The sequence below is a fragment of the Salmo salar genome, chromosome 13 (assembly GCF_965601325.2).
Source record: "Salmo salar chromosome 13, fSalSal1, whole genome shotgun sequence".
In the NCBI taxonomy this organism is placed as follows: domain Eukaryota; kingdom Metazoa; phylum Chordata; class Actinopteri; order Salmoniformes; family Salmonidae; genus Salmo; species Salmo salar.
Window position 1 is genome coordinate 101,519,064 of NC_138303.1, and position 13,748 is coordinate 101,532,811.

Genomic DNA, 13,748 nt, shown 5'->3' on the forward strand with positions numbered 1-13,748 from the left:
CAAATAAATGTTTGCCGCTGCCTCTCGGGCTTCTGTTCCTTCCTTGCCTGTTCCTCCCAGTATCGCCGTTCCGCTCTCGCTGCCTCTATCTCCTCCGGCGTGCGGCGATACTCTCCAGGTCTAGTCCAGGGTCCTGCCCCATCCAGGACTTCCTCCCAGGTCCAGGACTCCAAGTACCTCCTCCCACGCTGCTTGGTCTTCTTTTGGTGGGTGGTTCTGTCACAAGCGTCGAAAGGATTAGACCAAGGCGCAGAGTGTTGAGTGCTCATTCTTTACTTTTAATGAGCAACACTTCACAAGAAAAAACCAACGACAGCCAACAGTTCCATAAGGTTCATAGACTATACGGAAAACAACCACCCACAAAACCCAAAGGAAAACAGGCTGCCTAAGTATGGCTTCCAATCAGAGAGAAGGAAAGACACCTGCCTCTGATTTGAAACCATACTCGGCCAAACCTGGAAAACGAAACATAGAAAATGAAAACTAGAACACATTCCCCGAGAAACAAACAAACCCCAAAACACACAAAACAACCGCCCTGCCACGCCCTGACCATTCTACTATGGCAAATTACCCTTTTCACTGGTCAGGACGTGACAGGTGGTCTTTTTTCTATAGACCATGTATTGTGGTACTAGGCTTGTCATTAACATCAACTACATTCACTGTCAATGCACAATATAAATCAATCAAATGTATTGATAAAGCCCTTTTAACATCAGCCAATGTCACAAAAGTGCTATACAGTAGCCCAGCCTAAAACCCCAAACAGCAAGCAATGCAGATGTAGAAGCATTGTGGCTAGGAAAAACTCCCTAAAAAGGCTGGAACTTAGGAAGAAACCTAGAGAGGAATCAGGCTATGAGGGGTGGCCAGTCCTCTTTTGGCTGTGCCGGGTGGAGATTATAACAGAACATGGCCAAGATGTTCAAACATTCATAGATGACCAGCAGGGTCAAATAATAATAATAATAATCACAATATTTGTTCAACAGTTGTGAAAGGACTATAAGAAAATCCATAAGATCAGCAGCTAAATTGTACACAGTTCCACAAAATCTGAATAATGATCCTAAAATTCCTGAAGGGATTTCAAAGTTTTTACGTATTCGCCATAACTTTCCTATGTGAGTCAACTGTATGATAATAATTTTCAGTTAAACCTATTTTTTTTCACTATGTTGAGAGCTAACGAGTACAACGATGTCTCTATGGGTTTAATTAGATACTTGGTAACACAACGCTTGTCACATTATATAGTAGTCATACCCATGAAACAGAATGCCAAACCCACATATCAATCACATTCATAGGTCGACTAGATCTGAACTTAGGAAGACACAGAATAACATGCATTGATATGGGAAAGTAACAAAATTCAAGTCTATTTTGCTTTCCATCGGTCTCTCCCGCTCTCCCTATCTCTCTCTCTCCCTCTCTCTCTCTCTCTCCCTATCGCTCTCACTCTCCCTATCTCTATCTCTCTCTCCCTCTCTCTCACTCTCCCTATCGCTCTCACTCTCCCTATCTCCATCTCTCTCTCTCTCTCTCCCTTGCTCTCTATCTCTGCTAACATGTGTGTATGGTTGAGTACACATTTCCCAAAGGTTGCAAACCCTGTTCTGTATAAACTTAATTAACTTCAGAATAAAGCCAGGTGTCACATTCTAAGCGTGTGTGGAATATGTTATATATTGCTAGTATGACTATTGCATTTAATCAACTACTGTGGCAATTCAGAGAGGACCTTAGCCAGAAAACATACGCTGATCTCATGGGTGTTTCTATGGTCCTGTGGACTCATACAGGAAATACAACACAAAGGCTCTTTCTCATTGTTATTCATTGGGGTGGTGTTAGAAGCGGCAAACTTTTGCTTGAGCGATTTCGCAGAAACAAGCTTATGAATTCTACATCAGCCATATATTTATCCCAAACACTACAATTTTATCCCCCGTGATACAGTGAGAAATCTCAGGTAGCTCCAAGGGGCCCAGTCAATCACTTTGAGAGAGACTTTAAACAGTCTCTCTCTCTCTCTCTCTCTCTCTCTCGCTCTCTCTCTACCTCTCTCTCTTGCTCTCTTTCACTCTCTCTCCCTACTTTTCTTTCTCTCTCTCTCTTGCTCTCACTCTCTCCCTACTTCTCTCTCTCTCCCTCTCTCTCGCTTGCGCTCTCTCTCTCTTGCTCTCTCTCCCTCTCTCCCTACTTCTCTCTCTCTCCCTCTCTCTCTTGCTCTCTCTCACTTTCTCTCCCTACTTCTCTCTCTCTCTCTCTCTCTCTCTCTCTCTCTCTCTCTCTCTCTCTCTCTCTCTCTCTCTCTCAATCAATCAATCAAATTTATTTATAAAGCCCTTCTTACATCAGCTGATGTCACAAAGTGCTGTACAGATACCGAGCCTAAACCCCAAACAGCAAGCAATGCAGGTGTAGAAGCACAGTGGCTAGGAAAAACTCCCTAGAAAGGCCAGAACCTAGGAAGAAATCTAGAGAGGAACCAGGCTATGAGGGGTGGCCAGTCCTCTTCTGGCTGTGCCGGGTGGAGATTATAACAGAACATGGCCAAGATGTTCAAATGTTCATAGATAATAAAAATAATAATAATCACAGCGGTTGTCGAGGGTGCAACAGGTCAGCACCTCAGGAGTAAATGTCAGTTGGCTTTTCATAGCCGATCATTCAGAGTATCTCTACCAATCCTGCTGTCTCTAGAGAGTTAAAAACAGCAGGTCTGGGACAGGTAGCACGTCCGGTGAACAGGTGAGGGTTCCATAGCCGCAGGAAGAACAGTTGAAACTGGAGCAGCAGCATGGTCAGGTGGACTGGGGACAGCAAGGAGTCATCAGGCCAGATAGTCTGTCTCTCTCTCTCTCTCTCTCTCTCTCTCTCTCTCTCTCTCTCTCTCTCTCTCTCTCTCTCTCTTGCTCTCTCTTTCTCTCTCTCCCTACTTCTCTCTCTCTCTCCCTATTTCTTTATCTCTCGCTCTCTCTCTCCCTCTCTTCATTTGTTTTGCTCTTTCTGGCTTTTTGGATTTCTATTTGTCTCTCCCAGACGCTTCCATATCTCTCTCGCTCTCTCTCTCTCTCTCTCTCTCTCTCTCTCTCTCTCTCTCCCTCTGTCTCTCTCTCTTTCTCACTCTCTCTCTCTCTCTCTCTCTCTCTGTCTCTCTCTCTCTCTTGCTCTCTCTCTCTCTTGCTCTCTCTCTCTCTCCCTACTTCTCTCTCCCTATTTCTCTGTCTCTCTCTCTTGCTCTCTCTCGCTCTCTCGCTCTCCCTATTTCTCTCTCTCCATTATTTCTCTCTCTCCCTATTTCTCTCTCTCTTTTTTGTTCTCTCTCTCCCCCCATTTCTCTAACTCTCCCTATTTCTTTATATCTCCCTATTTCTCTATCTCTCCCTATTTCTCTCTATCTCCCTATTTATCCCTCTCTCCCTAAAACATCTTTGTCTTTTTATGATAAACCAGTCCTTCTGATATACCTTCTATTGCTTTTAAATGACTGTCAGTTTCCAATATTGCCTAGTCACAGTTTTTACGTCAGCCTACTGAAACACAATGGCTTTAAAAAAAAAACAGCATGAGACCTATTTACATGCACCCTTCTCCAGATCATTATTCTTCATTATTTATGCTTTTGAATTTAGAAGAATATAGCAATGTTTTAGCAGAGCTCATCAACATAGCCATTACAAGTCACTTGTACAACACCAGCAATATGTACCCGGCATGTATTATATTATTATATATAAGACTGGGCATTCAACTGAGACTGCTCTTCTCTGTGTCACGGAGGCTCTCCGCACTGCTAAAGCTAACTCTCTCTCCTCTGCTCTCATCCTTCTAGACCTATCTGCTGCCTTTGATACTGTGAACCATCAGATCCTCCTCTCCACCCTCTCCGAGTTGGGCATCTCCGGCGCGGCCCACGCTTGGATTGCGTCCTACCTGACAGGTCGCTCCTACCAGGTGGCGTGGCGAGAATCTGTCTCCGCACCATGCGCTCTCACCACTGGTGTCCCCCAGGGCTCTGTTCTAGGCCCTCTCCTATTCTCGCTATACACCAAGTCACTTGGCTCTGTCATATCCTCACATGGTCTCTCCTATCATTGCTATGCAGACGACACACAATTAATCTTCTCCTTTCCCCCTTCTGATAACCAGGCGGCGAATCGCATCTCTGCATGTCTGTCAGACATATCAGTGTGGATGACGGATCACCAGCTCAAGCTAAACCTCGGCAAGACGGAGCTGCTCTTCCTCCCGGGGAAGGACTGCCCGTTCCATGATCTCGCCATCACGGTTGACAACTCCCTTGTGTCCTCCTCCCAGAGTGCTAAGAACCTTGGCGTGATCCTGGACAACACCCTGTCGTTCTCCACTAACATCAAGGCGGTGACCCGATCCTGTAGGTTCATGCTCTACAACATTCGCAGAGTACGACCCTGCCTCACACAGGAAGCGGCGCAGGTCCTAATCCAGGCACTTGTCATCTCCCGTCTGGATTACTGCAACTCGCTGTTGGCTGGGCTCCCTGCCTGTGCCATTAAACCCCTACAACTCATCCAGAACGCCGCAGCCCGTCTGGTTTTCAACCTTCCCAAGTTCTCTCACGTCACCCCGCTCCTCCGCTCTCTCCACTGGCTTCCAGTTGAAGCTCGCATCCGCTACAAGACCATGGTGATTGCCTACGGAGCTGTGAAGGGAACGGCACCTCCATACCTTCAGGCTCTGATCAGGCCCTACACCCAAACAAGGGCACTGCGTTCATCCACCTCTGGCCTGCTGGCCCCCCTACCTCTGAGGAAGCACAGTTCCCGTTCAGCCCAGTCAAAACTGTTCGCTGCTCTGGCACCCCAATGGTGGAACAAGCTCCCTCACGACGCCAGGACAGCGGAGTCAATCACCACCTTCCGGAGACACCTGAAACCCCACCTCTTCAAGGAATACCTGGGATAGGATAAAGTAATCCTTCTAACCCCCCCCTTAAAAGATTTAGATGCACTATTGTAAAGTGGTTGTTCCACTGGATATTATAGGTGAATGCACCAATTTGTAAGTCGCTCTGGATAAGAGCGTCTGCTAAATGACTAAAATGTAAAAAAAAAAAAAAGGTAAAAATGTAATGTAAATGTAAAATGTATTGTATGCACAGCATGCGTCTTAGACTAGGGGTCTCTGAATCAGTCAGAGCTGCTTGTACCTTAAGAGAGAGTACAATGTAAATACTGTACAGCATCCTCTGTGCACTGAGAACAAAGATTGAAACTGAATGAACCATTTCATTTTCACAATGCATGAGAGTGTAGAGCAGGGGTGCCAAACATACGGCCGCAAGCCCCTTCAATCCAGCCTGCCATACTGTGTTGAAATGATAATGAACCTACATTTATAGTCTCTTTACTCTGTCCAGTGTGCTAACAGTCATTTATAGACTTTTTTCTCTGTCCAGCTTGATAACAGTCATTTATAGACTCTTTTCTCTGTCCAGCTTGATAACAGTCATTTATAGACTTTTTTCTCTGTCCAGCTTGATAACAGTCATTTATAGACTTTTTTCTCTGTCCAGCTTGATAACAGTCATTTATAGACTCTTTTCTCTGTCCAGCTTGATAACAGTCATTTATAGACTCTTTTCTCTGTCCAGCTTGATAACAGTCATTTATAGACTCTTTTCTCTGTCCAGCTTGATAACAGTCATTTATAGACTCTTTTCTCTGTCCAGTGTGCTAACAGTCATTTATAGATGATTTACTCTGTCCAGCTTTCTAACAGTCATTTATAGCTTATTTACTCTATCCAGTTTGCTAACAGTCATTTATAGACTCTACTCTGTCCAGCTTGCTAACAGTCATTTATAGATTATTTACTCTGTCCAGCTTGCTAACAGTCATTTATAGATTATTTACTCTGTCCAGCTTGCTTATAGTCATCGAAACAAAAGCTACACAGTCAGGGAGCATCCAAAGCGATGGATAGAGGATTTTTTGTTGTTGCACATTTTGACAGTGAGGAAATATAACCAATTTTAAGTGCGGCCCTCTGGACCGAATGTGGCCAGCAGGGGGAAATGAGGTTGGCTCACCCTTGGCATAGAGGGATAATATAATTTCTGTCTCAATCAAAGACATCGTTTAGCATTTTAAAATGACGATGAGTTTCAGATTTCTGTATTGTTTGTACATTACAGAGCAATCTGAATTCTTCAACATCAATACGGACAGCAGTAGTGTTGCGAAAAAGACACTGTGAATCCTTAGGCCTTACATTTCCATAGAGATTTATAGATAGGCAAATATGCAAATATGTACGTTTTTTAACCCCAGAGAGGAAATTTCATAGATCCTTGGCAATGAGCATGAAGCCTAGCCATGTTTTGCATTCTGTGCATGTAGAGGTTTGATTTTACCCAGTATCCATCTTCCATCCAGTTCGTGGTTCATTAATGTGTTGTGACATCTTCCTGATTAAATGACTACAATTTTCCAGAGTTCTGCTTTTTGCATGTTCCCCCAACCTAACGCTTCTTAAATATTCTGTCTCGCTCACATCAGCATTCATATTTTCCATGGACTCATGCACTATTAACTGGTCATAATCTCACACACAGTTATGCCGCCTCCAGCTACGCGGATCTGCAAAATGTAATATTTTTTGTTCATTTATTACAATTGCCTACCAGCGTATGGAGATATGATATTACTCCATCTAGGCTATACTCTCCTCGCATTGAGAAACCCTGGCCCATTTCCTGTCCTGCTGGGTTTGAATTGATGACACAGTAACAAAGGTGATCGTTATTCTACCCAAAATAACCCAATTGGCATCCAATTCTCCAGTGTACTACTTTTGTCCCGGCCCATAGAGCTCTGGTCAAATGTAGTGCACTATATAGGAAATAGGGTGACATTTGACATGGACCCAGGGTTTAGGAGAAGAGTACTTCTGAGGAAAGCCAAAAGGGAGATAAAACATACATTGTTCTTCTTGTTTGAGTTGAGTTTCTCGTCATCTCTCATTACTGTAATTGTACCCGGGTATCTTTCTGCCTCTTGAATGTCAAGAGAAGGTGTTCAATTAAGGCCAACGGTCCGGAGACCCACTTCACAGAGTGTGTTAATAATCAGCCTGCCCTGATTACTGGACTACTGAGATGATGTGGTAGCTCACTATCTGAACACATTGCAACACCGCCACTTTTCGTTCACGTTCTTTGTTCTCTAACGACTATTGCTATTTCATCCCGTTTCAATTACAGATTGTTGAAAAAGTAGCTCGTAATAGGAAGATATGGGGAGTCGAGGCTTGGCATTGTGAGAGGAGTGATGGCTCCAGGCTGGATCTGGGTCTCTTTGATTTGAACACCATGAACACCAGCCGTAAGGATAATCTGAGGGAAAGAACTATAAGATCTTCTTTTATTTCCTCCCGTGAAATGTCCCTGCAGAGAAAGGGGCCAGAGGAGCAGCTGTTTCATCTCTGTATGCTTCCCAAATGGCACCCTATTCCCTAAATAGTGCACTACTTTTAATCAGAGCTCTATGGGCCCTGATCAAAAGTAGTGTACAGTAAAGGGAATAGGGTGCCCCTTGGGACTTGACACGTGTGTCAGCAGCACACCTCTTAGCGGTTTGGCTGTGTGCCATCCAGTGCCCCATTCTCTGCTCCTACAGGCCTCTTAAGTCTGTTTCCTCGGAGGAGAAGACTATCACTTACATAACTGGATACCTTTTAGAGGTGGACCCCTCACTCTATGTGTTTCACCCAGTCATCTGAGTAGCTCCCTCCCTAGCTCCATCTCTCCACTATACTTCAGTCTCTCTCTCTCGCTCCATCTCTCCACCATTCTTCAGTCTCCCTCGCTCTATCTTTCCACCATTCTTCAGTCTCTCTCCCTCCCTCCATCTCTCCACTATACTACAGTCTCCCTCCTGTTATCTCTCCACCATTCTTCAGTCTCCCTCGCTCTATCTCTCCACCATTCTTCAATCTCCCTCATTCTGTCTTTCCCCCATTCTTCAGTCTCCCTCGCTCTGTCTTTCCCCCATTCTTCCGTCTCACTCGCTCTATCACTCCACCATTCTTCAGTCTCTCTCCCTCCCTCTCTCTCCACCATTCTTCAGTCTCCACCATTCTTCAGTCTCTCTCCCTCCCTCTATCTCTCCCCCATTCTTGTGTCTCCCTCGCTCTCTCTCCCCCAATCTTCAGTCTCCCTTGCTCTATCTCTCCCCCATTCTTCAGTCTCCCTCACTCTATCTCTCCCCATTCTTCAGTCTCACTCCCTCCCTCCATCTCTCCACTATACTATAGTCTCCTTAACTCTCTCTCCACCATTCTTCAGTCTCCCTCCCTCCATCTCTCCACTATACTACAGCGTTATCTCTCCACCATTGTTCAGTCTCCTTCCTTCGCTCTACCTCTCCATCATTTTTCATTACAAAGTCTTACAAATGAATGAAAAGGGGCAGTTGTGAACTTTTGAACCTGGATGCGATACCTTAATCCATCCTTTTTCTAACACCATGCAAGAAATTCTGACAAACAATAGACTGAAAATAATACAAATTAAACTTAATAGGCTGCCCAGTTTTTACTTAATTAAATCAAAATATCATTGTAAAATGGTATGACTAAGATTAACTAGTGTTGAGAGAACTCAGAATGTCAGTTCTAAGTTGCCTGGCACCCTAAAGTGGAGATAGCTGAATGTGAAAGCTCACAGATTGAACCAGCCAGATGAATTAGCACTAAAGACTGCGTGGGGGTTATCTGCAGTGCAAAGAGCAGGCAGAGGTGTTTTTCAGTGTCTTATGAACCGTCTGCGTCTATGAATACTTTTGGGTAGTTCTATGACTTCAGTATCCAGATCAGTTCTGCATTGATACAGACTGAGACTGAGACTGTCATTTATTTTCCCCCACAATAACAACATGGATATTAGTCACGAAGAAGGACATTCATTTCCTCTGATATAAACATTTCTTATGATTTCTGTGATTTTCAAAAAAGAAACCTGAATTGAAATGAACGCCAGGTCTGCTGTTGATAGTGAGAATGGATGAGCGAAACAAATTGAAGAAATTAACATATTAAGCTTATTGTACATGATCGTTTATTAGTTTTGAGCTATATGGGCAGAAAGCATACTTATTCATAGATAGATTGAAAAGCTTTCTGATTGTTTGAATCAATTTATTCCCAGATAGAAAAGCTATTCTGATTCTTTGAATCAATTTCTTCCCAGTTTAAATGCAGGGAAAGAAAGGTTAATTGGGAGTGCCCAGTCAAATAGAAAATGAACAGGTGGAAAAGAATAATCTCCCATTTTACTAATCTGAAATGTGCAATGAGCTATTGTTGCTCTGGGGTGGTAAACTATTAATGAGCTTATAGAGAGTATAGACAGATAACTCCATAATGTTAGGCCAATACCACTACCAGATGACAATTCATGCATTTCACGAAAACGATCTGCATAAAATGATTGATCTAAAATGAGAATGTCTCGCTGAGGATGGAGCAGGGAGTTTTTCCTGAAGTAACATGGTCAGGGAAAACTCTCATGATGTAGTGCGAATGGAAGACCAGAGGGTCATGACTTCTCTTGACACCAGGACATCAACAACAGCCATATGTTAGAAGCCATTTTGGGAAAAAAACGGTATTTCTATCGGATCTTTTTGACTTAGTCCATGCTATCCCGAATCCCTGGGACATCCCTACCCCATTGAAGTTACATTTTTAAATGGTTAAGATAAGGGTTAAGGTTAGGGTTAGGTAACGGTTAGGGTTCATGTTAAGGTAAGGGTAGCGGTATAAGGTTAAGGTTTAGGGGTAGGGACGTCCCAAGGACCCTTATAGCACTGACCTTTTTGACTCTGTACATGTTCCGTTTCACCTTGTAATCCAGAGTCACCTTGTAATACAAAGTCTCTTTGTATTCTAAGCTGCTAAACAACAGTCCATTGATCAAGTCTCTTTGTATTCTAAGCTGCTAAACAACAGTCCATTGATCAAGTCTCTTTGTATTCTAAGCTGCTAAACAACAGTCCATTGATCAAGTCTCTTTGTATTCTAAGCTGCTAAACAACAGTCCATTGATCAAGTCTCTTTGTATTCTAAGCTGCTAAACAACAGTCCATTGATCAAGTCTCTTTGTATTCTAAGCTGCTAAACAACAGTCCATTGATCAAGTCTCTTTGTATTCTAAGCTGCTAAACAACAGTCCATTGATCAAGTCTCTTTGTATTCTAAGCTGCTAAACAACAGCCCATTGATCAAGTCTCTTTGTATTCTAAACTGCTAAACAACAGTCCATTGATCAAGTCTCTTTGTATTCTAAACTGCTAAACAACAGTCCATTGATCAAGTCTCTTTGTATTCTAAGCTGCTAAACAACAGTCCATTGATCAAGTCTCTTTGTATTCTAAGCTGCTAAACAACAGTCCATTGATCAAGTCTCTTTGTATTCTAAGCTGCTAAACAACAGTCCATTGATCAAGTCTCTTTGTATTCTAAACTGCTAAACAACAGTCCATTGATCAAGTCTCTTTGTATTCTAAGCTGCTAAACAACAGTCCATTGATCAAGTCTCTTTGTATTCTAAGCTGCTAAACAACAGTCCATTGATCAAGTCTCTTTGTATTCTAAGCTGCTAAACAACAGCCCATTGATCAAGTCTCTTTGTATTCTAAGCTGCTAAACAACAGCCCATTGATCAAGTCTCTTTGTATTCTAAGCTGCTAAACAACAGCCCATTGATCACATCGCTTTGTTGTCTAAGCTGCTAAACAGTTCATTTATCAAGTGTCTTTGTATTCTAAGCTTCTAAACAACAGTCCATTGATCAAGTGTCTTTGTTGTCTAAGCTGCTAAACAACAGGCCTTGATTGTCTGTTCAAAGCTTTTCTGCACCAGCACCCATGCCCCGCCTCTTAGAACTGTGATAACAATTATTTTAGGTATAACAACAACAAAAAAGTACAAACAATTATCATCTACCTAGAGCAGTACACGAAACCATTCTGTATTCCAGCATTTACCAAACTCGGTCCTCGAGACCCCAAGGGGTGCATGTTTAGGTTTTTGCGCTAGTACTACACAGCTGATTCAAATAATCAACGATTCATCAAGCTTTGATCATTTGAATCAGTGTAGTGTTAGAGAAAAAAATGTAAAAACGTGCCCCCCTTGCTGTCCCGAGGACCAAGTTTGGGAAAATCTTCTCTATTCTCTTTATGACCCCTGGAGGAAAAGCTGTCCTGCCTGAAAAATTACAACTGTACATACTGCAATGCCGGTTCATTTGGATTAATCCCAATATTTTACAGCTACCGTAGTGCAATGGACAGAACCCTCGTTGGGATAGACCTAGCCTCGTCCCCAGGCTCAACTGCTACCGCATAGAGCTGGCTGGTGGACACGATTAGGATAGGCCTACTGTATATCACTGTAAAACACATGCAGATGGAGCACGGTATGATGTCGTCAGTACACTGCTGTGACCATTACAGCAGCGTAGAAAATGCTGAGCCTGTTATTAGCAGAGTCGTTTAAAATGTAATAGCAAGTTTTGGTCTGTGGGCCAAAAATTATCAAATTACACTTGTGACAAGAAATTATTCAATTTTTCTTGTGTCTGTCTCCAATGCAAGCATGCAAGAAAATGTTTTTTGAAATGAATACTGTAATCACATTAAGGATAATCTAATTATAGGCACCCCGTGGCTAAGTGTGAATTAATGCTCCAGGAATGGAGATACTGGGGAAGCAGTGCAGTTAACATACACACCTTTTGGACTAGGAGATGGACTGTATGAAATAGGTATACCTACAAGTGCTTTGTTCTCAGGGTTATACTTGATTTATGTTGTGTGCATAAATGCTTTGTGGAAAGTAAGGAAACATTCCAAAATGGTGTGGTTGCTGTTCGATTCTCCCAAAGTGTGTGACACATTTGATTTCAGTGGGTCACCGTGCTCAAGCATGGTGCTGGTGTTGGGGCTCTGGCCAGTCAGAGCTGGTTCTGTGTGATGTGAGACAGCAGGCGGGGCAGGAGGGAACATTTGATAGAGTTGAGGAACGGTGGGAACGGAACAGATCTGAGTGGAGTGGAGGAACGATGGAAACAGAACAGATCTGAGTGGGGTGGAGGAATGATGGGAACAGAAAATAACAGATCTGAGTGAAGTGGAGGGATGTGGGAGTCTAGGAGAGATCTAACATGGAACTGTCAGATAGAATGATAGAGAAAGCTAACATGGAACTGTAGGATAGAAGGAGGATAGATGGGTAGAGGGAGAGATGTTACCGCAAGGTGTCTATGCTGCTGGAACACACTGGGATGACTCGTTAGGAGGATTCACAGAGACCGATCCGGCTGACAGAAACAGCTAGCGGGCAGGTGGACCCACTTTAAAGACAGGTAGCCTTCTTCTCTTCACAGGACACTTAAAGGGAAAGATCATTAAAATGCCTCTTGAACATGTCCAACGCAGTGCTTGACATCCAGAATTCTCTTTCTTTTACAGACTTAAACATATCTATCAAAGTACTGGTTGGGACTGATAGAAGTACAATAGGAAGCATATCTCTTTTGTTCTGTTTCTGGGTAAAAAGAAACAGAAAAGTCCTTGTATCTTTGATATTTTAGTCTGCTGTCTTGCACCTTTATTTTTAGGCCATGTTATATAGGTTTGGTTGGTTCTGATGATCTGGTTGCATGGAACAGGCACAGTGAGCAGGTACATTGAAGCCAGGGTCTATTTTAGGGCTACATTTTCTGGAACTATGCTGTTCAGCTTAGGGGTGCACAATATCACATTCATAGAACAGATTTTCCAATCTGGTGAACAACAGTGTGTACCAGCCCTGGGTAAACACACAAAAAATATAACACTTTTATATTTTTGTTACTACCTGCAGTTTTGTGTTTACCCAGAGCTGGTATACATTGCTGTTCAGAATGAACAAGTAGTGCAACTTTTTTGGAAGCAAAAAAACTGCCAATGCAGATTTTTTTACGAAAGTAATTTTTTAAATCCTAGCTCTTTCAAGCTTTTCTATGCTCTCTTCAATAACGTCCAATCTTCTGAGAGGCAATACGAGCTCTTCAATAACATCCAATCTTCTGAGAGGCAATACGAGCTCTTCAATAACATCCAATCTTCTGAGAGGCAATACGAGCTCTTCAATAATGTCCGATCTTCTGAGAGGCAATACGAGCTCTTCAATAATGTCCAATCTTCTGAGAGGCAGTACTAGCTCTTCAGTAACGTCCAATCTTCTGAGAGGCAACGAGAGAGCTAATCAGCAGTTTTGTAGTTCCAAGCACAGCTGTCGCAAAACTTAACGACTCTCTGATTGTTTCATTAGAACCCTACATGACATCAGTTCAAGGGGATATTTTAAAGAAGAGTAACAACTCAGCAGAAACATCTGATGTGAGCGATGCTGCATTTTCAGGCTCCTCCGTTTACGATCCGTAGATCAAGAGGAAAAAGATTATCTTTTCAAGTCAACGCTGCAAGGGAGTCTCTTATCATCTCTTAGCTTTTAAGTGGGTTTAGAAGCATCCCACACACTATGTTTTGGCCTCAATACCCAAGTGGCTGATTGCAACTTTGCTGTGGACATACATTTTTTCTTGTCTCTGACAGACCCTGTCAAACAGTATACACTTGAAATTAGGACATAATTTGATGTCGGATTTAATTGCACCGAGATAGATGAACACACACGCACAGACA